General features: G+C 35.3%; 1 protein-coding gene across 18 annotated transcripts in view; it reads left to right on the plus strand.

Annotated features, from left to right (window-relative positions):
- The window catches only part of MAP2 (microtubule associated protein 2), a 261,018-nt gene that overhangs the window by 65,819 nt on the left and 167,435 nt on the right, over nt 1-27,764 (plus strand). For all 18 annotated transcript variants that reach the window (XM_088794145.1, XM_019726959.3, XM_088794140.1 and 15 more), the window contains exon 2: nt 7,355-7,404. The gene's annotated coding sequence lies outside the window, so the exon portion shown is untranslated. The remainder of the gene's footprint in view (nt 1-7,354; nt 7,405-27,764) is intronic.

A 27,764-nucleotide genomic window follows, 5' to 3' on the forward strand; every position in this document is an offset into this window, starting at 1 on the left:
ACTGCAGCTGTCTTTTGACTGACCTAGCCATGATCTCTGCTGGTTTTCACAGCCAGAAGTTATAGGAACTTCTCACCGTTGCACTGAAATCCTGAGCTGAGGAGCCTGGTGGTGAATACCTGGTGTGGGTCTCATACCCCTCACTTCTCCAGGGTGGACCTCCGCAGCCGAGAGATTTTTAACTGCCACATGCATCTCTGCCACTCTTATCAGTCTCCAGCTTTCTTTTTTCTGTATGTCCTTAGTTGTAGGGCTTTGGTTCAACTAGACTTCAGGTGATTCTCAATGATGGTTGTTCTGTAGTTGTAATTTTGATATGCTCATGAGAGGAGTTAAGCTCAGCATTTATCTACTCCTCCATCTTGACGAGAAAGTTCCATGAATAACTTTTAAATCTTCCCAAATTTAACTACTAATATCCTACTGCTGATTAGAAGCTTTTCTGGTAACACACAGTCGATTAATATATATTTTGTATATGTGTTATATACTGTATTCTTACAATAAAGTAAGCGGGAGAAAAGAAAATGCTATTAAGAAAATCATAAGGAAAATACAATACATTTGCAGTACTGTATGTATTTATTGAAAAAGTCCACACATAAGTGGACCTGCTCAGTTCAAACTTGTTTTGTTCAAACCGGGTACTTTGGTTTCTTCTCATATCTCAAAGATGTGCACATCTTTGAGACTGTTTCTGAATTGCCCCAGTCTGAGTAAGTGTGGGTGTGTGTGAGTATGTCCTTCAATGGAACAGCATCCTATCCAGGGTTGGTTCCCACCTTGTACCCTGAGTTGCCATGATACTCTCCAGCCACCGTTGACCCTGAGCTGGAATAAGTGGGTTGAAAAAAATCATTCTATTACTTGTTTTTATTCATCTTTCTTAAATGTATATATAGCTCACATTTACTTCAATGTTTAATATTAGAAGTGTTTTGTTTTTTTATTTAGAAGTTTGGTGATATTTTTGTGACTAGAAATATGTCCTAGGAACTCTTGTTTATATCAATTAGCCTGTGGTATATTTCCAAGAACCTGTTGATGACATTAGGTGAGGACTCACTCTACTATAGTTTTCATAAAACAATTTCATGACTGAGGGATTTGAAAGTTATTAACTTTAAATGTGTACCTATTATTATTTCTAGTTCCTGCATCACCTAGTTTTTTTTTTTTTCCTGTGCTGTGACAGTTGATGGGTGAATTAGGTATAATTTCCCAGCATGGAACTGGTCCTCTTTAGCCTTAACCTCTATTTCCTACCATTGTTATAGCAGCTACAGCACACATGTCAGAGTACAGAGCATTCCATTAAAGGCATACCTAATGCCTAGCTTCCTATGATTTTTTTTTATATGAATAATACAAAGTCTAGAGGTGAAATTAGTTGGAGTGCTCATGACTCAGCCACTGTTTCCGGGGTGGGGGGGGAGGAGAGTGACTCATTCCACATTTATATATCCCTGACTTTGAGCCATATACTACATTAAGTGATTGAGGTACAAACATGGATTTGCTGGGTCACTGACCCAGAGCCACCCACAGTTTGGCCAGACAGGATGTGGCACTCATTAAGAACAATATGGGCTTACACATAGCCAGTACTCTATACATGCTATAACTATCTATCAAGGCAAAGTGTGATTAAATCCACAATAATGTGTGCTGGCTAGACAACCTAATTCTACAATTTGGAACATACACATACACTTCTGATTCCATATTAATATAATTTAGCCTAATTATATCACCACAACTTTCATTCCTTTTTGTTTTGTTTTAATTTTGAATAAGATTTCACTGTTTTGTGTATCACATAAAGTCATACCCTCGTGAATAGCTTAGTTGTCTGAAAAATACCTTCACTTGGTTATTCTGTAGGAAACTTGAACTTGCAGTGTCTAAAAATAACTTATCACCCTCTACTCTTGCTCAGCGACCTGATCTTCCTTCAGCCTTCCCTGTTTCTAAGAATGACTCCATCTTTCTGGGAGACTGTCTCAAACCCTTAGAATTCTCTTGGCTCCTTTTTTCCGTGTCATGTCTTTCATATCCACCTTATCCTTAAGGTCCATAGGTTACATACATTGCTATGGACTGAACTGTGCCCCGTCAAAATTCACATATTGAAACCCTAAACCTCAGCGTGATTGTATTTAGAGATAAAGCTTTTAGGAAGTAGTTAATGTTAAATAAGTTCACAGATGTGGGGCCCTAATTTGGCAGTGACCATATGAAGACACAGCGAGGTGACTACCTGCAGGCCAGGAAGAGAGGGCTCTTACCAGAACAAGGTTTAGCTGGCACCCTGATCTCAGACTTCCAGCCTCCACAATGTGAGAAACTACATTTTTATTGTTTAACTCACCCAGTCTATGGTATTTTGTTATGGCAGCCCAGATGAGCTAGGACACTTGCCTATGCAGTACTTGGAGCACTCTTCCTCCTTTGTGTTGACACTGACTCTACCTGAGTTGACTCTTCATTACCTTTCACATGGACTTCTGAAGGAGAAGGTCTATTCTCGTTTAATCTCATCACTGATTCAATCTATATACTGATGCCAGATTAAATGTCCTAATTGTTGGATATAAAACTTTCTGTGGTTCACTTTAGCATACAAAATTAAACATATTTAATTTTATAGTCTCCACAGCTTGTCATTCAAGGTCATTACTCCCTATACGGACCCAACCTAGCCTTTCACCCAATTAATGCTCTTCTTGTGTGTTACACTCTAGCCAGGTAGGAATGCAGGAGTTTTTTCAAACATTCCCTGTTCTTTGCTTGTTTCATTACTTTGTTTCTGCTGAGTCCATTGTCTTGAGTTGGTCTTCTTCACATTCCATCTCCACCTGTCAAAATCTTTTGCTTCCTTCAAAGCCCAACTCAAATGCACCTACTGTGAATCCTTAGCTAATGGGATTTAGGATTTTTTTTTCTTTTTTGATCTCCTATAGCTCTTTGCTGGCATTTCTTTGTGACAATGGGCATGTTCTGCTTTGTGTCATGGCCTTTTGTCTTTTGTGTTTTCATTTTCATTTCTTTCCCACTAGATTCAAAGCGAGCTTTTTGATGTCAAAGAACTTTGGATCCCTGACATACTAAACAATGCTATTAAAAAAAAAAGACTTCTCTGTATTATAAAAAACATAAATATTATAAGCAAATAAAAACACATTTATTTAAAAAATGGAATTGATTTTTAATTTGCCTTCCAAGTGCCATGTTCCCTATGTTTGTGTCTGTAAATTGAACTCAAGCAGTAACTTTTCTATTACTCAAGCAGTAAGGGTTTCTGTGAATTGAGACTCAAGTGTAACTTTAATAAGGGAGAAGCACAGGAAGTGTGAAAGGTCGCTTTTCATTGACAATTGACCTTGAAAATCTAATAACGAAATATGTCTGATATTTTCAGTTTTTATACCTTGTGATGTATAATCAGGCATACTTCATCTGCATATAGGCTTATAATTTGATTTGACCATCACAATATGACATATACTACGGAAGTATGAGATCATTTCTCATTGGAAAAAAAGAAGGCTTGGCAATTAACTCTCAAGCGTATTTTCTGACATTTTCCCTTTTTGGTGTGGAGAAAGAGACTTAGAATCTAGAGAGGTGGTGCTTTTACTATGCTGAAAAGTTAAACTGCCTGGAAGCAGATACTGAATCCTATTGGTAAGAATTTCATTTGAGTTACGCTTCTGGCATTGTTTAGTAAGATACAACACAAAAGGTCTTGACCTGTGTGTTTGAAATGGCAGATGTTCACATTGAGGATTGAGCCTTAGGGTAACATACATCTTCACTCTCTGAACCTATTTCCACAATAACTGGGTTGGGTGGGGCGAGGGGGGGGAAGAAACAGGGTCTCGAGAGTTATTTACAAAGCAGCTGCTCTTGGTGCTGCAAATGGAAGCGCTTACCTTAAGATAAGAAAATCAAGTAAACAAACAAAAACATCCAGACAGCTTGAGTCCACCAGGTCGAACATAAATACCTCTTCTCCCTGAAAAGTTTGTTTCCATTAATCGTTTTCTATGCAAGTCAAGTGGGGCAAGGATGGGAATTTTTTAAAACAAATTCTGTGAAAAGGGGAATTTTCTTTAAATTTGACAAAGGATCAGAAAAATACAACACTATGTACCTTCATTAATTTAACAAATATTTATTGATACTCTTCTCTGTGCTGAACATCTTGCTAAGCCTTTGCGTTCAAATACAAGGTTTGCATAGTGAAAACGGCATTAATATTTTAAATAAAGTTTGTATTTGACTCATGCTGTATTGAAAACAAAAGTAAACTGGAAGTTTTTGGAAATGGGACTAGGTTGGGGGACAGTGGTGGGGACAAGTAGTCTGACTTTTGAAAAACTTGAGAAGTATCATTGTGTTTTTACTACGAAAGCAAATATTTGGAAGTGCATGTAGAAAAGATAAGATCCAATTACTTAAAAGAATATTAAAGATATCAGGATATTGATCAAGTATGTCAAAAAGCTCTTAGCAAGAAATGGCTGTGGTAAACTGAGGCTTAAAACTGCACACAAACAAATATGCAGTTCTATGTACATAGTCTTTCTATGGCCCCAAGCAACTAGGGAACTGCCTTTTCTTAGGGAATGATGACGAATAATCAACGTGGTTAACATGGGCTGAGTAGAAGCAGAGTTTGCCACCCCGAAATATGCTTTTTGGAATATCGATCATTTCAAGATGGTCATTTTTAAGAAACAAAAGACTCAGAAAGGAACTTGAACCTTCCTTCTTACCTGCCTAAAGGAATTCAGATAGAAAACCTTCCTTAAAGCAAGGGAGCTATTATCTTAGCAAGTGCAAACTAGATATGGCAGATAGTGAAATCAAGCAGTCTGTTTGTTAGCCTCCCCTCTGAGTCCCATTGTTCTGGGTGGCCCAGCAAGAGTTTGTTTACTCTTTCTCTCTACCTGTGAATTGCCTACATTCCCTTTGAAATCCCAGACGCCTGCCTCCCTCTCCTTAGTCCAAAATGACATATAAGCCTCAATTACCCAATGTGTCCTTGGGCTCCAGAGTCTTAAGAGAACCCCTGTGTGTGCATATGCAATAAATTTGGTCATTTTCTCTTGTTAATCTGTCTCATGTTGATTTGATTATTTTAATTCCATTGAGAGAATTTACAAGGATAGAAGGAAAATTATTTTTTTTCAACCCCCACAGTACATATAGTCTTATGCAGTGTGCCCATTACTTGTCCTTTGTCTTTCATCGCCTAGCATTCATGTGTACTCTTTACCTCCTGTGTACCTCTTGCACACTAATAGTGCCTTTGCACACGCACGTGGACATGCACACGTAATCATACAGAAACTTTTCCTCTTATTTTAGGAAAATGTTTTTCTTCCTCACTTTTTCCTTCTCTCTGCTTTACTAGCCTTTTGTTGTTGTTGTTTAAATCTCTCCTGCTTTTCCTTTTCTTTAAATTTGTGTGTGTGTGTGGGGGGGAATGGAACAACAACAAAAAATATGCTTAATAGAGAGTGTCCCAAACTTTCTCTGTTTATGGCATTCTAAGTATCTCAGTAATTTTTTCATGGGTCACCTAGGCCAAAGAAGTACCCCACAGTCCCGTTTAATTAGCATAATAAGTACTTATGTGTTAACAACTGAGTGGCCTTTTGAAAAAAAATAATACATGCAAATTGAAAGAAAAAAAGTATTTTTGCTTCAGGCTTAGAAACACACGATTACTTAGTAATGGGTTTTGTGGCCTGTTGGGTACTGCCCAGCCCTCAAACCTGGGAATCAGATTGGATATTGTCATCATCATTTCTTATTTCATGCTGCTTTTCATGCAGTATTTACTTTTATATCACAAATGCCATCAAAAACCCAACTTTGCAAAGTATGGCCTCATTGAAAGGACTGTATCATAATCTAAAATTGAAAGTGTGAACTGCTTCAAGCTAATAATTTGTGTGGTGCATGATGGATGTTGCTATGTTTTTTCATATATTGAAAATATTTCACCATTCTCTGAATTGACTGTGGCATCCTGAGGTACCATAGCACACAATTTGGGAACTCTTGATTTTATAGCAAAATAATAATGTTTGTATCAAAGTTAAATAAAGTCAGATGTTTGAAGTGGAGGTAGACATACTAAAGCCATTAATTTTGAAAGTCCCTCAAAATACCCCCAAATCCTTTTTTCTCATCTCCAAAATTTTACCCACTTATCACTTCATTCTTGTATGATAGAGTTCACTTTTCTTAAGCACCTGCCCTTAAGATTAAAAATCAAGAATTTCATTTTTAATAGTTTTTTGTTTACTAGTGCTCCCTTTATATTATTTTAAGTAAGTACATAATTCATGTGTATAATATGTTGATTGGTTAAACGTATACATAGTGAAATGATTACTATAGTCAAGCTAATTAACATCTCATTGGAATATGTGAATATTATTTTATACTATTCTTTTTATTAAATACTTACATTATAGGTTAGTTTAGTTTTTGGACTTAACCTAGGAGTCTACTAATGAACCATTTTTAGCAATGTCATGTGGAGCATATTATATCTACCTTCCAACCAGTTAACTGACAAACACACTTCTAGAACCTAACTTGTTTTTTTAATTGACAATTTAGCCATAGATGTGCTCTGTAGCAGTCACGAAGCTCACTCTATGTTATTTTAAAGTTATTTTCTTTACTAACTGTCCATAAAGGTAGGCTGAGTTTTGGCACAGAAGTTTTGGGTTTCCTTTTGTCCTGGGTTTACCTTTTCTGTTACTTCCATTTGATAATGTGCTTCTCAGCATAATTTAGGGGGAAGACTTAGGTATAAGGAAGCAATGGCAACATTGATAGGTTGCTATTGGAATTGTCTTACTTGACTTTTTTTGCCTTTAAATAAATTATTGATCCTGGACTAAAAATCTGCAGATAAAGGAAATCAGATTAAGGAGCCAAATGCATCAATTTTATTACTTTTAGTTAAACATCTTTTAAGAAAAATTGTAGTACATTGAGTACATAATTTGTTTAAAATTTTTTTGGTTAATATTTTCGAATAAAAGCATAAGAATTGTTCTACTTGAAATAAATAGAAACTGCTAAAAATAAAAATGAGACCTAATTTGGGCATCTAATACATTTTTAAGTGAAATCTAAAAAATAATTTTAAGTTTAAAGTTTTACAACTATATAAACCCCCTTATTGTAAATCTGTGTTTGTCAGCCAGTAATTTTATGGTACAAAGAACCAAGTAACTTAACTTCATCTTCCTCCTGAGTAAAAGAAAAGGCTAAATCATTCAGTTGATTTAATTTACAGGATGTTTTTCTGTTTATCTTTCAGACTTGATTGATTTGATCCAAGGTATATTCTGACTGCTGGCTGGAACTAAGGTTGGTGGTTTGTTTATATTGATTATGAATAAACTGTGAAATAAAATAGAGGCATCTTGGTCCTTTGGACAGCTGGGTCAGAGTACTCTTGCAGAGTGGTAGAAAGCTGAACTTAGTGAGAACTGGACATTTCAGACTTGGAGCACTTAAACAAACATGCTTTCCTAAGCAATGTTTGTTCTCATAGTACAATTTCTTTGATAATCTAGTGTTTCATTTACTTTACCTGTCTTACTAGCTGAATTTTGATTAAATAAAAAGATCCAATTCTAATTTGTTCATTTAATAAATATACCTATCAAAAGAATGTGTTCTTGCTAAGGCTAGCTCACATGTTACAGAATGGTCAGCTTTCAGAATTGGCAGGAAGGCACTTTTGAAGCCCACAATTTGGAAGCCACATTGCCTAAGGATGGTAGAGTTGAAAAATTGCTTATCAGTTGCAAATTTCAATTAATTAGGAGAGTTTTAAGATGTCATTCCTTTTGTTCTGTTTTCTTGTTAATTGGTGTATGGGAGACTCAAAACCAGCTTAACTGAGTTTAGTGTAATAACAAAGTCTTTCATGGCACTTGCATCAGTAGGCATGGAATTTCATTTATCCTTTCTATTTTCTTCTCTAGAACATGTATTGAGATCTTAAAACAAAATAAACACCTAAACCCTGAATGAAATGAGGGCTTTTGTTGTTCTTAAAAGAGCAAAATACCAGGTGTTGCTAAACTTTTTGTATAGGTTTTGATGAATAATTAACAGAGAAAAACATTGGTTTTTCATTTCTGCATACATTAAACATGAAGTTAGCCTTTAAAAACCCATATTTACCCTTCAAATTGCAGTGTCTAACACACAGCAGTAAATATGTAGACACACACTAAATATGTACTTTTTCTGGCCTCAATTCTGACCTCGTTCTCCTACTCCCAATCTCTCTCTCTCTCTCTCTCTCTCTCTCTCTCTCTCTCTCTCTCTCTCTCTCTCTCACACAACTAATATTATTTCTCTTTTTCATATATAAACTGTGTTTTCCTATTCTCAAAATATGTATGGATTATAGCAAATATAACGTGTTGCAATTATGCCTACTGATAATTAGAAACTTAATAAGGAAACAAAGTAAAAAGCCTACAGGGTGATAGTTAAAGTATCTATTTGTAACCTGTATTACGTGTTCATAGAGTTTGGGGTTGAATTTATTGAAGATACAGCTTGACTTCCTTTTTTTTTTTTTTTTTTCCCTTTGGCTACCTTTTGTATTCACTCCTCAGTATATGTAAACTTGCACACATTTAAACATAGAATTTCTTGCAAGACTCTTTGAACTTTTTGTTACTCTTCTTTTTCGGCTATCCCCTACCCATCGATCTCAAGTGGAATGAAATCTTTAGCAAAGTATATCTTTGAATCAGAAATATTTTCAATGTATAGGTTTAAGTTTGGATTCTTAATTTTTCATTTTAATTAAAAGTGAATCGTATTTTGTCTTCTTCCCCTTTTGATATGGTCAACATGGGCAACTTAAAGTCTCATCTCTTTTTGGCCACTTTTAAGAAAGAAAAAAAACTGAAAAGAACCATGTTAAAAAAATAAAATATTTTGTTAAAAAAAAGAACTATAAGAGTAACACACACACAGAAAAACAACTTTTCTTAATCTGTTCCTCTACCCATCTTCCATATGGAGAGTTTCTTTTGTGGGAGTGTGGACATAATTTAAGTGTGTTTGGTCTCATTTTGCAAAATTAGTATGACTTACATATTCCAAAATAATTATATCAATTAAAATGTATAAAGTGTACATAGAAATGGGACATGATTAAACCTCTTATATTGCCAGGTCTTCCCACTTGGATATGGGGGATTAGCACAATTGCTATTGTGTGTGTTTTTTCCGACTGAAAATGAAAAGATAGTTAAATTTGGTAGTTTCCGCAACAACATTTTGAAAATAGCAGCTAGATGTAACAAGGCTTTGTAACAATATACTAATCCACCCGAAATAGCCAGATTCTCAACACAAAATATAATATATAAAGAAAATTACCACTCTTTCCTCAGCTACAGCTAAGTTCTTTTGCTTCAGGTCAGAAGGGATTCCCTCATAGGAAACTTGTTTTTCTATAACAATATTAGCTAGGCAAAATAACTAGTGTTGCTAGATAAAAGCAAGATTTAGGTAGGGGTACATTAAATGGGGCATCAGAAATGTCCTTGCACACACACACACACACACACACACACACACACAAACACACACACACACACACAATAATGTACTCTTAGGTCTTTCTAGTAAGCGTCAGTGCTTTCAGCTTTCCAGAATCAAGACAAGCAAGTCTTTGACCAGCTACATAGTCACCCTTCAGTGTCACCTCAGGTAGAAGCTCCATTTCCCTTCCAACTTGCTTGATGTTGCTTCACATAGCTCTTGTAGCATTTGTTCATACTTCTTTGTTATTATTATTTCTGGATGTGTCTTATCTCCCCTAGCAACCCATAGCTCTTTGCACTGGGCCTCCTAACCTGATTGGGCCTTGAACTGGACAGGAAATGCTTATTGTGTGAATTATAAAGATTACAAACAGTGAACAATTCTTTTACATATCTGTAAATTAAATATATGCTAAATATATATATTTAATTTGTGTGTGTGTGTATGTAATAACAATTATTAATCACTGTATTCGTTTCCTTGGTGATGGAAAAAGTTGAGCATCAAAGCAAGGACTTTAAAAAAAAAATCATCCAAAAGATATTTGAAGCAGTAATAATCATTAGTTTTAATTTGGGGAATTAAAAAAAGTAAAGGTGTGATTAAAGTGATTGTTTTGTTCTTCGACTTTATTGCTACATTTAGCATGATATAATAGTAATATCATTAAGGATGCAAACATATCCAGAATTCTAATTATGGCACTGGCTTGTGACTTTGAGATTCTGGAAAGATTTGTAGAATGCCTAATTATTTGTTTACCACTTTAAGGAGCGATACAAAGCTGCTAGAATCACATTTCAAACTGGAAAGACCAGTCAGTCCTAGGAGAATTTTCTTTCTCTTGTACAGCTTTCTGAAATCTGAACCATCATAAAACCTTATTTTCTCCTTTTTATGATTCTTTGCCCGTTATAAGTGTTACAGTAAAGAAATATGCACATGCCATGATTTGGAATGGGAGAGGTAGGGAGGAGTTACCAGTGGGGGTGAGAGACAAACTTGCCATGGCTTCTCAGTCTCCTCATATGACCTAATGAAATACCTTGAGACTATATGTTTTCAGAATTGCTTTTTATTTTGACAGTCTTGACATTCTGAGGAAGTAGGCTTGTTGATGCCATGCCACAGAGGACAAATAGGAAAACAACACACACCAGAAATATCTTAAATAACAAGTAATGGATCTAATTTTTCCCATGTGAGAAAAAAATATTCCAGCTGATTCTTTTCTTCTTAGATAAATATTTGTAGTATCAAATGGCTGCAATAAGACAACCCCTTGGATATGTTTTCACATAAACCCCATGCTTAAGAAATCAATCCTGTGGATTTAATTCACTGGCTAGCTAATTTTTATTCTTTTCTTCAATTCATCTGAAAGAGTGTCGTTCCAAAGAACAGCACAACTGATCTTTTTGCAGACCATTTATATCATTAAAGAATACCATGACTTTCATTGGGGCCTGTATCTTATTAGGAAAGTTTAGAGGATATAAAACCATAAGAAGTGCATTTTCTTCTTATGTAAGGAATCCATTCATTTAGAAATCCTTTCTTTCTTTTATGGACTACTTATTGCAAAATAAGAACTTTATATTATTAAAAGGGGATGTGCTTTCTCGTTCCTCAGCTTCTATAAATCTACAGGAGACTTACTAAGTTTCGTCTAAGAATAGAATCAGTTGCTTAGCAGAGAAAAGAATATAACATATAATTGCATATACTTGTATGTTAGATGGACACATAGGTGTGCATGCTGGTGTTGGGTAGTCTTGCCAATGAATAAAACAAGGGCTGTGCTTTGGGGCATACTTGAGGGGCCATTCCTGTTAAAGAAGGTAAAATTATCTGCCTTTTCTGAACCAATTCCTTTCAGTTATTTAGCAATATTAAAAATGTTAGTTGAAAAACCATTTGTTATAACAAACCAAAGTTAATTTGATTTCATTCCATATTATTCAACGTCTTGCGATCATCAGCTTATGTTACTTTAGAGCCTTTGCTCTGTTTACTTTTCTGTCTACTATTTTAAGTCTAACTAGTGAAGGGTTGAATAGGAAAAAACAAACAAAACAAAACCACTTAACCATTAACACATGCATCTATGTTTATGTTTATATAACTACCCATGTCTCTCTCTACCCCACCTCTCTCCTTTCTATCATATGGTAAAAGTTGTATGTCTGTCAAATAAAGTTTATAGTTCAAAAATAGAGCACGTACAGTGACTATTAGATTGGTGCAAAAGTGATTACAGTTTAAAAGGCTAAAAATAATTGCAAAAGCTGCAATTGCACCAACCTAATAATTTTTAAAATATCAATAGATATTTAAAACTTAAATACTATCATCCTCATTTTATGAATAGAGAAACTTAGTCACTAAACCAGATATAGTTTTTAAAACAGACTATTCCTCTGTGAAATGCAATAGTTCTTAAAAATATGGAAAAATCTTTTGGGGGATAAAAATAAATAGAAAACACACATTTACCCAAATGTAATTACTTGCTTATAATATGCAAGTGTACACCATTCAGTGATGGCTTCATTTATAAGATACTAATGTTCAGAATGATAAATAAGAATGAACTTGTTATTTTTTGCCTGACAATCTTTCACCTATAGAGTTGAAATACTTTTCATTTTTGTCTTTAAATCTATTGCCATGTATTACTGCCTTACCAGAAGTAGCTTTCGAGATATAAGGCTAAGGTGTAAGACTGAGCTAGCGCATTAAAAAAAACAAAACCCTATCCTGGCATTTTTAAGGGCTCTTCAGCCAACCATAGGCAATACCAGTCCCATGAAAGAGTAATAAATTGAACAACAGGGTTAGAAAACTTAGATATATATGTTCATGGAGGAACCATGGCTTCCTTTCTGAAACCATTAAGGAAAGTAAAATTACAAGAATTCCTTTCTCTTTTTGTGATGTTTGCTTTCATTTCTAAGGTTTTTGTTTGTTTCATGTTTTTCCCTCTGTTTAAAAATTTTAGGTAAGTTTGAAAATGTGGGGGGAAAATTGGGTCAATGAGCAGGATGTTTAACTTGATAGGCAACTTTATAGATGCAAACATATTCAAATTTCACTTTGACTTTCCATTATCTCTTAGTGACTCCCAGATCTAATACAGACCATCTGGCAGTAATGTAGGGAGAAGACCTTTGTACTTAGTTTGCCCCTTGGGGTTTTCTAACTGTTTTAGTTATTTGGAACTTAAGATGTAAATCTTTTACTATTAGTAGTACGTTTGAAGCATGTTCAAGCAGTTATGTAGGTTAGGTGAAAATAATTGACCACAGAGAAATTGGCCAGGCTATTAAATAGGTGTCTCAGTGGCATGCAGTCACCTTTTCTTCTATGTCATACAAGTACTATACAACATAAAAAAAAAGTTTGAGTAGTGACATAGTTTTTATTTCCCTCTAATAAATATCATTCTACCCCTTCCAGCATACCTGGAATTGTATTCCTTTTACGTTGTAGGGACAGAATAAATATTTATTAATTTTCTGATTTTCCTATATATGGGCAGTTTTAGTAAACTTTCTTGTTGGTTATCACTGAGATGTTCAGTTGCAGAAAGAGGATGAATCGTAGCAGCAAAAGTTGTTTTAACTTTGTGTTTAGAATATACCAAAGCTCTTCATCATTACATAAATATAAATAAGATGCAAAAGTCAATTACTTCATTGATCAACAAGGTGTAGAAAACTTTCAGAAATATAATGTTTTTTTGTCACCATAATGTATGATAAAATGCCAATGGGAGACATAAAGTGTTTGAAATGTGATTTGATTTAGTTTTGCTTTCAGAAGGTTTTCTCAGGTAAATCATTTCTCTTTAGATAGAACATAATATGTTCTCCACTTTCATGCCATGGTTTGCTCAGAGATTTTTTAAATTTATTTTTTAATAAAGCACTCTCATTTTTTTATATATGTATTTTTATTGGGGAATATTGGAGAACAGTGTTTTTCTCCAGGGCCCATCAGCTCCAAGTTGTTGTCCTTCAATCTAGCTGTGGAGGGCACAGCTCACTGGCCCATGTGGGAATTGAACCAGCAATCCTGTCATTCAGAGCTTGCCCTCTCACCAACTGAGCCATCCGGGCACCCCTCAGAGATATTTTTACTAGCTCATTATTTATCTCCTGAAGACTACAGATGTTGTTGTTCTTGATAGTTATCTCATTATTTCATCATTTGACACTGCCATAAATGGTGTCCCACTTAGCTAGTCAAGCAACATACCATTTTCTTGGATGCAGGAGTCATTAGCTAAGGTGACCCCATATGGAAGTAAACTGCTTGACAGGGTGGGAGGACGGTGAGGGATGGGGGGTAAGGAAGAAGTGTGCCCAAGGAAGAGCGAAGTTTATGTAAAAACATTTTAGTCACAGATGAAAAAAGGAAAGAAAAATAAAAAGTAAAATAGCTGAGATGACAACCCTTTTTTGCCTGGTCTAGATTTTGGGGAGCCAGATTGTTTTCTTTAGTCTCATAGTTTCATAGGAATTTATAAGTGGCAGTATTTCTAAATCATGAGCTGTTTTCTGTGCTTCCATAATAAAATCTTGCATTTATGAAGGAAGCTTCCTTAAGAAGGTACAATTTCAATGAAACAAAGAAGTAATTAGTAAATCAAGTAATGAGAATACACTTGTAGTTCTTTTGAGTGCTAGGTTCTGTGGCTTCTTTAGAAGTATTAAAAATGGTTTTTTTGCTCTCCAATACAAGTTGAGGGAAGGGAAAACTAATGCATACACACAGTAATGAATACATGGTGATACAATCAAATACTAAGTACAGACATAACTTTCTAGAGGGATCCAGAGAAGTTATAATTCACTGTGATTTCCAAGGACCACATTTTAAAAACAAATTTCAGCTGGGTTTAAAGGTGAATAGAATTTAAATAAACACAATACAAAGTGAGAGAGAAAGAAGCGGATTTCTTGAAAGGGGTCTGACATGGAAGCCAAGTCACAGAGAAGGGATTGAAGCCTGGGAATTTAGGAAACCTGAAACAGGGTGCAGGACAGGTTTGGGCCTGGAGGCTACCTCTTCCCTCTCTCCTTCTGTCTCAGTATCCCCATTTTTTTTTCTTTTCACAAATATTTGTTGAACTACTTCTATGCGTGTCTGTTTTTCTTAAAACTATGAACAAAAATCCAGTCCATCATGAGATTTTTCATGCTCTTTTTGTGCACAAAGGATACTTACATAGAAAAATATTTATGTGAGTGTCTGTTCCAAGAGCTTCCATTAATGTTATGTTTTTGTGTTAGGTTTTTGTGCAAAGAAAAAAAAAAGCGCACACACACACTAATTTCTCGACACCTGGATCTAACTGTCCCAACTGGCATTCATGTTATCTGAATTTATTTTATTTTGGTACTAATATTACCAACCTTGTTTATAACTAAAGGTGAATGAAGTAGTAAAATTAAGTACTCTATCTCTTTATTAAATTTCACGTTGAAACTTGGAATTTCGCCATTTAAATGATTTGTTCAATTATCTAAAACGGTTCCATGACGAGGAGATAGGTTAATTGGAATTGAAATTGTTGGGGAAATTTAATTAAAAACAAAACTTCTCCCAACGCAGAAATCTTCTCCACAAAAGTAATAGAGAAAGAAAACACTTATGCTATTGAATAAGCATTAACTAGAATGCAATGCTCATCATAGACAATCCACTAAGAGGTTGCAAAGACCAAAACAAATTTCACCCTTCTATTATATAGCCAAGCAGATACAACCCATTACACACATGCTTTCAAGAGAAACAATATCTAGTCTTCCAGTAAGATGACTAAATTTACCTGGCAACTGGGGTGACCATCTGTGTAAGCTAATTGGCTTTCTCCAGAGGAGAGACAAACTTCTCATATCTTTATTACAACTTGGAGCCAGGCACCCAGGGAATTTGACTTAGTCTGCCCTGAGGACTGGAAGGTATAGAAGCTACCCCTCTCCATATCTGCATTTCAAAATGATGGTTCCCACTTCCTTGAGGAAACATTCTGGAGTATGAGAGTGTCCAGAGGCTTAAACTCACCATAATAAAGATTTACATACATGTGTAAAGGACAGTGAAAGAAATTCTAAAATAAAAAGGAGAGGGTCAAAGTCTCTACTCTTATTTTCAACAGAGAGAATTAAGCCTCCTATTTCTAATTTATATTTGCCCTTACAAAGAATAAAGTCATTGTTTCTTCAGGAAACTAGTCAATAGGTGATTTCGGCCCAATGTACTGCTAGTATTTTCTAAAACAAACAGACAGACAAAAAATAGGCTTTAAAATGGAAAGATTTAGTAAAATCATCACTCCTTCCTTTTACCTCTACTGTAAAGACTTTAAATTAGGAGCATTGCCCATAATAAGATCTATAACCAGAAATAACTTTTTATGACCTATCCCTAGGACAGAGCAAACTTCTAATTACTGAACATGTGCTTTTATCATTCTGCAAATGACCTGCTTCCCCTCTGAAGCTCCAAATGCCTTAACTCATCCTTAGCTCAGAATGCCATCTATACCTCATTTTCCCTTTCTGTCTCTGACCTTTCCTATATGTGGGGTCTCTGCCTCTCTCATATATGTGGGGTTTTCATACGTAGGTATGTAATTAAATTTGGTTATTTTATTTTGTTATTCTGTCTCATGGCAATTTGATTATTAGACCAGCTGGCAGAACCTACAAGGGTAGAGAAAAATTTCTTCATATATATATATATATATATATATATATATATATAGAGAGAGAGAGAGAGAGAGAGAGAGAGAGAGAGAGAGAGAGAGATAGCGCTAAAACCCATATACTCTAATAGGAGCCTTCTTTTTCCCATACAGGTTATTTTTTTCCTTAAAATTTCTCTTTAAATTTAGTAGGAACAGTTAAAAATTCATATTTTTGTGTGTGTGAATAAAATTAGCATTCCAAAGAAGGACATGGAGAAAACTCTATTAATGACTAATAATGAGGCAGCAGCTTTCACCTACACAAATTTTAATTCTCTGTGCAAAGAGAAAAGAATGTCACAAGGGCTCAATCTTTCCAGTGGAAATATTATTTCATACTATTTTGCTTTGTTTTATTTTATTAATTTGGAGGTAAAGGCCTAACTTTTAATTATAAGGGTGAGTACTTAAGGGAAAATTCTTTAAACAACCTAAGGGCTTCTGAGAGTTATTCTTTAACAAGGCAAATTATTTTCCTTTTCATTATTTTGCTTATTTTCCTTAAGGATATTTATTTTTCAAGAACTTATAGTTTTCATCGGATAGTTTTTAGCAGTGTTGCTTACCTTGCTACTTATTACTTACACTTTTCAGATTATAGAGGACTGATAGTTGTCAATTTCATTGTGTATTATGGATTTATTTTTAACCTGACCCATATCACACAATAACCTTTGAGGAAAACTCTGTTCATGCTGCATTGCATGTTTAGCTATGTGACAGTATCTTGTCAATACTGTCTGATTGAAATAATGTTGATTAATGACAGTCAGATTAAACATAATGTGTAGCGTCTTCTCTCGAAAATCCTTCGTTATGCTGTGTTTCCCTGAAAATAAGACCTAGCTGGACAATCAACTCTAATGCGTCTTTTGGAACAAAAATTAATATAAGACCCAGTCTTATTTTACTATAATGTAAGATTGAGTATAATATAGTATAATATAGTATAATAATATAATATAATATAATGCAATACAATCCCAGGTCTTATATTAACTTTTGCTCTGAAAGATGCATTCGAGCTGATGGTCCGGCTAGGTCTTATTTTCGGGGAAACACGGTAACTTGCCTCCAAAGTCAGGTTTAGAGCTTCTTATAATTTCCCATTTTATTAGGTTGGTGCAAAAGTAATTGCAGTTTTTGCAATTTTTAACTTTTTAAACTGCAATTACCGTTGCACCAACCTAATAGTATTAAGGCAGGTTGAGTTAATTTCCAGTCTGTGTAAAATGACCCCACGTAAATTATTTCTTCATTTAACAAATGCTTTTGTGAGCACTACAATGTGCCAAGAAGTGTGCTAGAAGGAAACATGACAGGCATAGTCTTGCTTTCTCTTACTCAGGTGGTAAGTCGAACAGCCTTTAAAGTACATATGCATACTTCATAACATATTCATTTGATACACCTAAATATAATGTGAAGTTTGCCAAACAATTTGTCCTCATCTACTAACAATTTAAAATACATCAACTGATGGCTTTTAAAAGCCATTTGATGGCAGCAACTGTCAAGTCCCCTCGCCCCCTTTTTCATTACCAGGAGAGAACACAACTTATTGTTCAGGAATAACGAATGTCTGATTGGATCATAACCTTTTCTTCCCACCTTCATCTGTCTGTCTTCATGCTTCACCTTGCTTCTTGTAAACATGTTAATCTCTTAAAAACAAACCAAAACGAAAACCTGCTTCATCTGTAAGGCTGGATGTATTTTCAGCCTCTCAGAGAATGAGTAGTAAAGAGATGTTGCCATATTAGAACTCTGTGAGCTAGGACTCTGTGCCTTTCAAAGATAACATTAGAAACACATTCATGACCCATCCAAAGTGATAAGCCAGGAAATCGTGATTTTGAGATCAAGAATTTAAGCTTCACATATTCCATTCTATAACATATTTTAAAGAAGCTTCACATGCTAAATTCACTAGTTAGTGTTTTCATGAGCAACAGGGCCCCCATGATTTCATTCTTTTCAATAAAATGGTAGATCAAATATTTGATAAGAGTTCAGTTCATCTTTATAAGACTTCATATAAGTAAAATCATATATCACACACAAAAGTCTTTTAGCAGACCCTATCTTTAAAGTTTTGGTTCAGAAAATGTGGTCTTCATAAATATAATTCAAATGAGGATATTTTTGGGACTCACTTTCAGAGAAGTAACAAAACCTGTGGTAAGCTACTCTCATGGTACATGTGCAACCAGACAGCTCATTTCAGCATTATTTCCACCAGAAACATTGGTAGAAATGGTGGGACTCCATTTATTTCACCAATTGGATTTCATCTGTGCCATGAGAGAAGCTATCAAAAAAAGAGAATAATAACACAGACACCAAGAGCTAATCAGAGCAGAAAGGCAAGGCCAGGCACTTCTGAATCCAGGAGCACTAGACACATGGCCAGAGCAAAAATGAACAACATTTTGAACTTTAAAGACAGAGGAAGGAAAATAATCTGGAAGAAGTGAGCAGAATGAATGACACTAAATTATGTCATTGAAGTAGGTTGATGAATCTTCTGTCTCAGATTGAGAAAAATGGTGCCCCCTCTTATGTGATGTTTCAAGAAATGTTTGTGACAAATACTTTTCAAAATAACTTTGAACGTGCTATGAATATCATCAGTATTTTATGATTTGGAGTCACTGAATTAGGGTTCAAATGAACATATCCAGTAAGTTTCAACATTATTAATATGTGTAAGAGGCTTACAGTTGTAGGTCTTTCTCAAAGGGTGAGGAATGGCCTGAGCGTTCAATCCAGGAAATTGTTATTAGTAGAGTCATTAATTAGGGTCTTTTTAAAAACTGTTACTTGGAAGTTTATTTTTATTCATTTAACTTTGGTCAAATCTTAAATCTTCCTCTTTCAGGGAAAGTTTTAGTTGATGCTACCCCTTCAGAAATAAAAGTGTTTCATTCAAACATATTACAATTTATGGAGAGGAAACACAGACCAATATACTAAAGAGACATCAACTCAGTGCACCCACAATAATAGGTGATGAAATAAGAGTGGTCATGACTCTAATGAATTTACAGTTATCTTTTCCTATTTGCCTGTGGTTGCCTGAATCAGTCTTTCAATATGACATATTGCATGCTAATGCAAAGCTTGGTGAGGCACAAATCAAATATTGGTATTTGTATTCTCCTTAAATTAGTTAATATCAGCAAATAGTTCTTTTGCCTCATCTCTTGCCACCTTCTCTCTCTTTATTCTCAATGTTTTACTTTTTCTGTTAGGATGCATGCTTAGACATCAGTTCCTCAGAGGAGCCTTCCTTCCACTGGGCCAAATGTCTCAGCTATGCACTCCCGTAACACCCCAGATCTGATCTATCATAACATTTCACTTAGTTGCATTCCTAAATCAACATTTGTTTTTCTTATTAATCAGATTCTAAGTTTCTTGATGGGAGAGACGGCATATGCCTCGTCATTACTGTCTTTCTGGAACCTTGCCTCCAGCCTGATAGAATTTTTGTACTTGGTAAGAGCTGATTACTCTCACTGTCAAGTCTATTGCTATTGTTGGGTTTCTCTTGGGATTATTCTCAGTGCCTTGTGTGCCCCTCTTTGTTGCTACCCTGAGCATCTCCTTTCTAACTACTCTAGGGGGCCATTTGCCTGGGTTTTCTGCAGTTTGGAGGCTGGACCTACATTCTAGGTTTCCCTTTCTTCCTCCCCTGATATGCAGGAATCTCTTGTTCTTCCCCTCTGGACGCCCCTGTTATACTCAGCAGTCCATCAAATGTATTTGCCCTTAAGGAACTTGATAAATAAAAAGAAATTTTTTCTGATGGCATGAAAAGAATCATAAGAAGACCTGTTCAGCTCCATTTGGCTTTTTATTCATTTACTTTTTTTTTTTGCCAGGTGGTCTGTATCAAGGATGGAAATGCCCTAGATTTCCAGATTTGTCTTCTACAGAGTCAGTGTTTAGCTCTTCGTGCTGTTTATATTTTAAGCATAACTTTTATAAAACTCTATTTTGAAAAGCTATGACTAACTATAGATACATATAAAAAGAAAGTTAACGGAAACGAAAAGTCCCCTTCAAATCTGTTTTTTAAGGCTTCTGTCATTTGGAAAAACAAAAGCTACAATTGCTTCGTTGATGACTTGTGCCAGTGTTATTCTCCCATTTGCCAAATATTCAATGTTTAGTTGGGCTTATTAGAAGAATACAGTTGAACGGTTTAATGTATCAAATGCCTACATAATGTGGTGTAAATGTTGTTTCACAGCTTAGTTTAGTATTCTAGAAAGGTTGGCGTGGAAACCTTGAGAAGGCATTTTAGATGCTGGAGACCTAAAGATTTTCATTTTGAAAGTCTCGTTTATCTTATTTATTCCATTTAGAATCAATTTTCATGCTTATTTCTATCTAATTTTAGGAAAATGATCTTTCCTATAAGCAGAAGCAGATTTTTTGTCTAATTTTTTAAAAGAAATATATATATATATAATTACTAGAACATGACAAGGAAGTAGGCAGTCAGGGGAGATAACTTTCAAGAGTTAAGCAATTTAATTCGTTGGCTACAAGTACAGACTGTGGAATCATATACAATGGGTTCAGATGCTGGTTCCAGCACGTACTAGCTGTATGACAATTGCTGTGCTGGTAGCCTTAAAAAATGAGATAAAAACTAATGTAATAGTAATCAAAGGAAATAAATGGGGTAATAATGGGGTGATATATGTAACGCACTTGGCAGAGCGTCTTGCATAAAGTACACATTCATCAACTTTCATTCTTATATTTGTGCAGTACAAGGAGAGTGGTCACAAGAAAAATTCCACAAAATACTTTGATTTAGAAACCTTTCATCAGCCATCGTTGTCTGAATCATTGTGTCTTTTGCCTTAATGTTGTGAAACGGGTATAAAATGGCTTAGAATCTTCACTGATTTATACGTGAATAAGCTTCTGTGGGTTAAAACAAGGGTATGAAAAAGATCCATATCAATTTCCCCCCCCCCCAATTCATTATCTGTTGTGTTGTTCTGTTACTGACTGGAGATCTTCCAACTTCATGCTAATTAATGACCAACAATGTCCCTTGGGATCCCAGACCTGGGTTCAATTCTTGCCTCTTCTATTAAGCAGCTTTATGACCTTGAATAAGGAATTTCAATTCTTGAGACCTGGGTTTTCTTATTAATTAAGAAATTAGTGGAGATAAGCCATATGGGTTCTAATGAATATATATTTTACTTTTAAAATATTTTGATGGTATCAGCTCTGGGTATCAGGACTAAGTCTGTGTATCTGGGTGCCATTTCTGTTTTATACCACACATTAAATTCAAATATATTGGAAATTACATAAAAATTATTTTCCATTCCTTATAGGCTTGAATCTGCCACGCTTGCAGATACACCCAGAGGCTGTTAAGCTTTTTGTAAATGACTTTGTTAAATAAATTAGCGACTGATTTTTTTTTTTAAACTTAGAATCTCAGAATTTTTGGCAAGTTGGATGACACTGGTTTTCCAAAAACTCCTAACAAATAAATGGCAATTGTTTCTAAATCTATTTTTAAAAATACAGGGATCGGTTTTCCATAACCTTATTTGGAAATGGCATGTCTTAGGCATAAAATAGTTAAAAAAACAATTGGTATATTTTATACTAAAACAACCAAATGATATGAGTAAGTTATGATGAGAGAATAACCCAAAGGAGCAACTTTTAATATTATGAAATCTCAGGGAAAGTTAACCTGTAGGCAATGGCTTGCTGAGCTGAGGAGGGTTCTCTCAAACAAGTTCTGTCCTGAATAGACTGACCCTTGGAGCAACTTGGGTTAGGGACAAAGATGATTATGCCTCTGGAAGAAGTATCATGGCATAATTAACTATATAGACCTTACTCCTCAAACGCTTCAACTCTTCCCACTAAAGTTTCACCAGGATATCAGAAGAATCTCAAAATTAGCTTTTGGAAATACCACTAAATAAAGAGTATCATCTTTTCAACAATCAAGTATTCACATGGAATTCTGTAAACTTCAATACTATGTAGTATGTAGTTTTGTTCAAACTTTTAGTTTCTACATTAATTTATAATTTCTTTTTTTTTTCAACCCCAAAAAAGTCTGGGAAAAATTTTTTCACTATAGTAGCTTATTAGTTCCATTTCCTGCAATATTTCTTTTCTTGTGGTTGCTGGTTTCCAGCCAATTCTATTTTTGCATTTATTTTCTCCATTACATTCCTTTTTCTTTCTGAGTAGAAGAATTTTTGTGTTTTCTGTTTTGTGAAAATGGAATTTTTCTTATTTCATGTCATGATTTTGGTATTTTCAAAGCTTTAAAAGCAATGCAGAGGAGATATATCGACAAAATTAAACATACCGTGGGCTTTAAAAAAAAAATCTGATGATTCAAAAACAATTTTCAACCATCAGTGGATTGGGAATGCGCAGTCACTTTTTCCTAAGTCCTATGCTTTTGAGTGCAGCAGTCAGCTTGATGCATCTGTGGTTCAAAAGAGGAAACTAAGAGTCTAGAAAGTGGCCTCATGAGAATGTAGGACATGAAGAGATTAAACAGTAATAATATTCAAAAACAAATAGCGTATTTCACTGTCTAAGTACAGGAAAATCTGAAAGTAGAATGCAATTAAAAAATATGTAAATGAGTACCGACATATGAGCACATAAGAGTGGTACAGAAGGAAGAGTTTGAGACTTTTTTCAGTCTTTTGGTTTTTTGGTTTGTTTCTTTGCCTTTTGGGGTGAGGGCCTTTTTGTTGTTGTTATGTGTTTAGAGCACTCTACAGTTTTTTGGCTAGGATGCATGAGCATTTGCAGTTCAGGATGTAAGCATTTGTAATTTTAAAAAGGCAAGGACTCTCCCTTGGAGCAAATCCTTCTGCCTCTGTATGTCAAAAAATAACCAAGAAGATACTAGAAATTCATAGAATTTACCTTTTAATTGAGCTGTCTGTGCTAGATCCTTTAATAAATATTGGCTAACTTAAGTCCTATTTTTTGCCATCCTGAAAGTGAAAGAAGGAAGTGTTGCTATAATAAGAACTATAACTAAACCAAACAGTATTCCTGTTTTCTGATCATGGTTATCGTGTGTTGGAAAATTTCATTTCAGACCGGAAATGTGAAATATGTAAAACTCTTTCCTAAACCTTGTTCTCCACAGCATATCTATAGGTGAGATGTAGTTTGGAATTTGTAAAGCTGACCAACCAGAAAACTAACGAATGTTCTCTCTTCTCTCCCAGACCTGCTTAAACTAGATCTATGAATATATGAATGCAGTAGACCTCTAGGCAGAAAGGCTCTCATGAATTCTACACCCTCACTATCTGTAGTTCTTTATGCTAATCCTGGCATCTGGGGGATAAATAATTACTAAAGTTACGGGTTGGAATTATCTCAGTTTCCTGCGACAGCTCTTATGTCTAGTATCTGGTCGGCATGCTTCCCACATCACCCTGCGTGAAAAATAAACACTTAACTTCAACTTACCCTGCCCCCCCCTTTTTCTCTATAGCACTTATAAATATATCTGATATGTTTTATATTTATTTGTATAATTATTTATTGTTTATTTCTTTAACTAGACTGTTTGTGAGAGCAGGAACGTTTTCTGTTTCATCTCCAATAAGTCCCGAACCCCCAGCCCAGTTTTTTGGCACAAAGTAGATGCTTGATAAATATTTGTTGAATGCATGAAGCTAGTTGCTATATTCATGCATCCACTGATCTTTGGTTTGTCCCCTCACACTTTTGCACTCTGCCTCTCTTCTCTGTAACTCCACTTCCCACAATTCCCATCATCAATAGTAGCTTTCTTCACTACAGTGAGGTTACCCACTTGATTAAAGAACCATCTCTTCTAGATTTTTCTCAGATGCTTAGTATGACACCATATGTGGTTGTGTCCTCTTAGACGTGAAGGTAGAGCAGGGTCCCTCTTTGGCTTCCTTATGTTTTTCCTTGATGTGGGACAATGGTACTCAAAAATATATTCCCAAGACCGTCAGTGTCAGCATCACCGAGGAACTTGTTAGAAATGTAAATTCTTGGGCCCTGCCCCAGAACTAGTTAATCAGAAATGTGTGTGAAGCCCAACAACTATTTATCAAGCCCTCCAAGTGATTTTGATGCTAACATTTGAGAACCAGTGATAGGACACAGGTTGTATCTCTGATTTTGTTTTTTAACGTCAAATACCCTGTAACTTCTCTGGGTTCATTTCTTCAGGGAGTCCAGTAAGGACTCATTAGACTAAATTCTCTATCTAGATTAATACAGGAGCTTAAGATTTATTTACTAACATGTGGGCATGGTGGAGAGAATCTGTTATATTACGTGCCCTTTTGCAGTGTAGAATTTTGCAGTGTACCAGCCATCATTTTTCATTTTTTTCAGAAAATACTCAAAGGCAAGATTGTAGAAGACTCAACTGTAATTTCCAATCCCCCTTTCTATATGCCTACCTCCATTCTGCAATCTGTTGGAGGTGAGCCATAGTTCTTCAGGGAAAATATTCAAACTAACTAACTGGGTCTAAGGCTAAAAAAATAAAATACTTCAGAGCAGAAAATATTACACAGATATTATATTTTTTTTCTGAAAAATTCTATGTAATTATGTTTTAAAGAAAGATAGGAATTTAAAATACTTATTTTCCCCTCTTTCTGGGGAAGACCAATTAATTGTAGTTCCTTAATAATTTTTGTGTATGAACTAAGAATAAAGAACTATTTATCCTTTAAAAGGGAGTTTGCCTGGCCCAGATGAGAGCTAAGAAGATTCGCAGCCAGGAAAGTGGGGATGTGTATGAAGCAGCAGCAGGTATCCAACATAGAGAGTAGATCAAAGCTTCCTTGCCTGTAACGTTGGAGACACATTTTGAAGGAAAATAAACAAGTTTTGGAAAACTGAAACTCTATTGTTATCAAGATTATGTTTAATTAGCCGGGTATTCAGTCCAGACCAACTTATAGCCAATATATTGCACATTGACTAAACTGAATAATAAAACTTTTCAGCAAACAATTGTATGTATGCGCTATAAAGAGATAGTAAAGGAATCCCTGGGACGAAGGACATTGCATGGTGTGAGGAAGAAAAAGTATATATCTCCTCTGAAAATCATGGACATTACCATTAAGTCTGTTACAATAGCTCTTCAAGGAAAAAAATAGGGGTCCAATAATCAGGAATGTTATTTGTTAGTGTATCCAATCTTATAATGACAAAGGGTCTGCTGCAATCCCTTTTTAATTGTTCTTAAAGTAGAATTCCACTTAAAGTAAGCAGGAGACAAGCAGATTCATTAATCCGTAAAATGTATTGGCAAGATGAAAAATGCTCCTAAGAGCAGCAATAAATACTTTGAGCAAAAATATATGTCGCTACATACCTATAAGCTATTTATTTCTCATTTTAACTAAACCTTAATTGTGCTGCTATCTATTCTAGACTAGTTACCACTTCTGGACTGTTGAAGTCATTTGTTAGGATTATATATGGCCTAACTTTTTACTTTTTTTCTTTTCCAACAGTGACTGTAAAAGGGACATGGACCCAATAATTCTATGAGAGTTGAGAGCAGAGTTTTTCTTAGCTATGTTTAATTTTATATTATATTTAATAACTAGATCCAGGGGAGAATGACAAAAACAAACAAACAAAGCAAAACACAAAAAATCAAAAATCCCCTGAAATAAAAGTAACTTAAGCCAATCCAAGTTTGGCGTAGTACTTCATCATCATCATAGACCCAGATGTGCTCTATATTTTTGCCCTGACATCCTCAACAGACAACTTCCATTTTATGTCCAAGATGGCTGCTTCGGCTTCCAGTGTCTCCTTATATATGCATTCTGGAGAGCAGGAAGGGGAAAGAACAGCAGAAGGTCATGGTTCCACCCTTTATGTATATTTCCTACTAGTCAAGCACACATCTCAATCCCATTGACTGTGACTTGATTCTTTGGTTACACTTTGCTGTTGAGATGAAATGTGTCTTTTATTCAGAATAAACTTGTGGCCAGTTAACATTGAGGATTCTTTGGCTGAAGAGGAACGGGAGAATGGATAATGGAGGACAATTTGTAGCCTCTGTAACACTAGAATTAGTTCCATTTATTTTGTTAATCAGAGGAGGAAGTGCAGATTATTAGGATTGCAGTGAGTGTTCACTGTTCAGTTACTGATTATAGGACAAATATAGACAGGAAATTAAGTATCTCTTGCAAATTGTGTAACTTGAGATCCTTAAACTTGCCTGTTATTTATATGACTAAGGATTTTTCTCAGCTTGAATTAAATCATAAATTCTAGTAATTTGTATTGATAGGACAAACATTTATGAAGTTCTAGGCAGCATGGTGGGTTCTTGATATATTATCTTTTTTTTTTTTTAATTGGCTTTTTTTTCTTATTTTTTATTTATTTATTTTTTAATTGGGGAAGGGGAACAGGACTTTATTGGGGAACAGTGTGTACTTCCAGGACTTTTTTCCAACTCAAGTTGTTGTCCTTTCAATCTTAGTTGTGGAGGGTGCCATTCAGCTTCAAGTTGTTGTCTTTTCAGTCTTAGTTGTGGAGGGCACAGCTCAGCTCCAGGTCCAGTTGCCGTTATTAGTTGCAGGGGGCGCAGCCCACCATCCCTTACGGGAGTCGAACCAGCAACCTTGTGGTTGAGAAGACGCGCTCCAGCCAACTGGGCCATCCGGGAGCTCAGTGGCAGCTCAGCTCAAGGTGCCGTGTTCAATCTTAGTTGCCGGGGGCGCTGCCCACCATCCCTTGTGGGACTCGAGGAATTGAACTGACAACCTTGTGGTTGAGAGCCCACTGGCCCATGTGGGAATCAAACTGGCAGCCTTCGGAGTTAGGAGTATGGAACTCTAATCTCCTGAGCCACTGGGCCGGCCCTATCATTTTCTTTTTTATAACTATCCATTAATATAGGTATTCGACATTTTTTACAGTTGAAGAATGTGATTATTAAAAGAATTGATTAACTTGCTCAAGGTTACATAGATAATAAACGGAGTTGGATTTTAATGCATGTCTGTATGGTTACAAAATACGTGTCCCCCCCTCCCAATGTTTTTCTGTAGTAGCTTCTTTGTGTCACTGGTACTTTATTTGATTTGTTTCATTTATCTTTAGATCCTTCTTGTTAAGGATAGTACCTGTAGTTAGAGATTGAATGAATGAAATACTGAATCCACTATTTTTGCTGAGCTGTGAATTTTCTTTTTCCTTTCTTTCTTTCTTTCTTTCTTTCTCTCTCTCTCTCTCTCTCTCTCTCTCTCTCTCTCTCTCTTCATATGTAGACTATCCAAAACCATCTTGTGACCTTGCTATGTTTAATTTCTGGTCAAATCTAGGTAAT

The sequence above is a fragment of the Rhinolophus sinicus genome, chromosome 17, assembly GCF_057876585.1.
Source record: "Rhinolophus sinicus isolate RSI-liver-muscle chromosome 17, RSI-T2T, whole genome shotgun sequence".
NCBI lineage: Eukaryota > Metazoa > Chordata > Mammalia > Chiroptera > Rhinolophidae > Rhinolophus > Rhinolophus sinicus.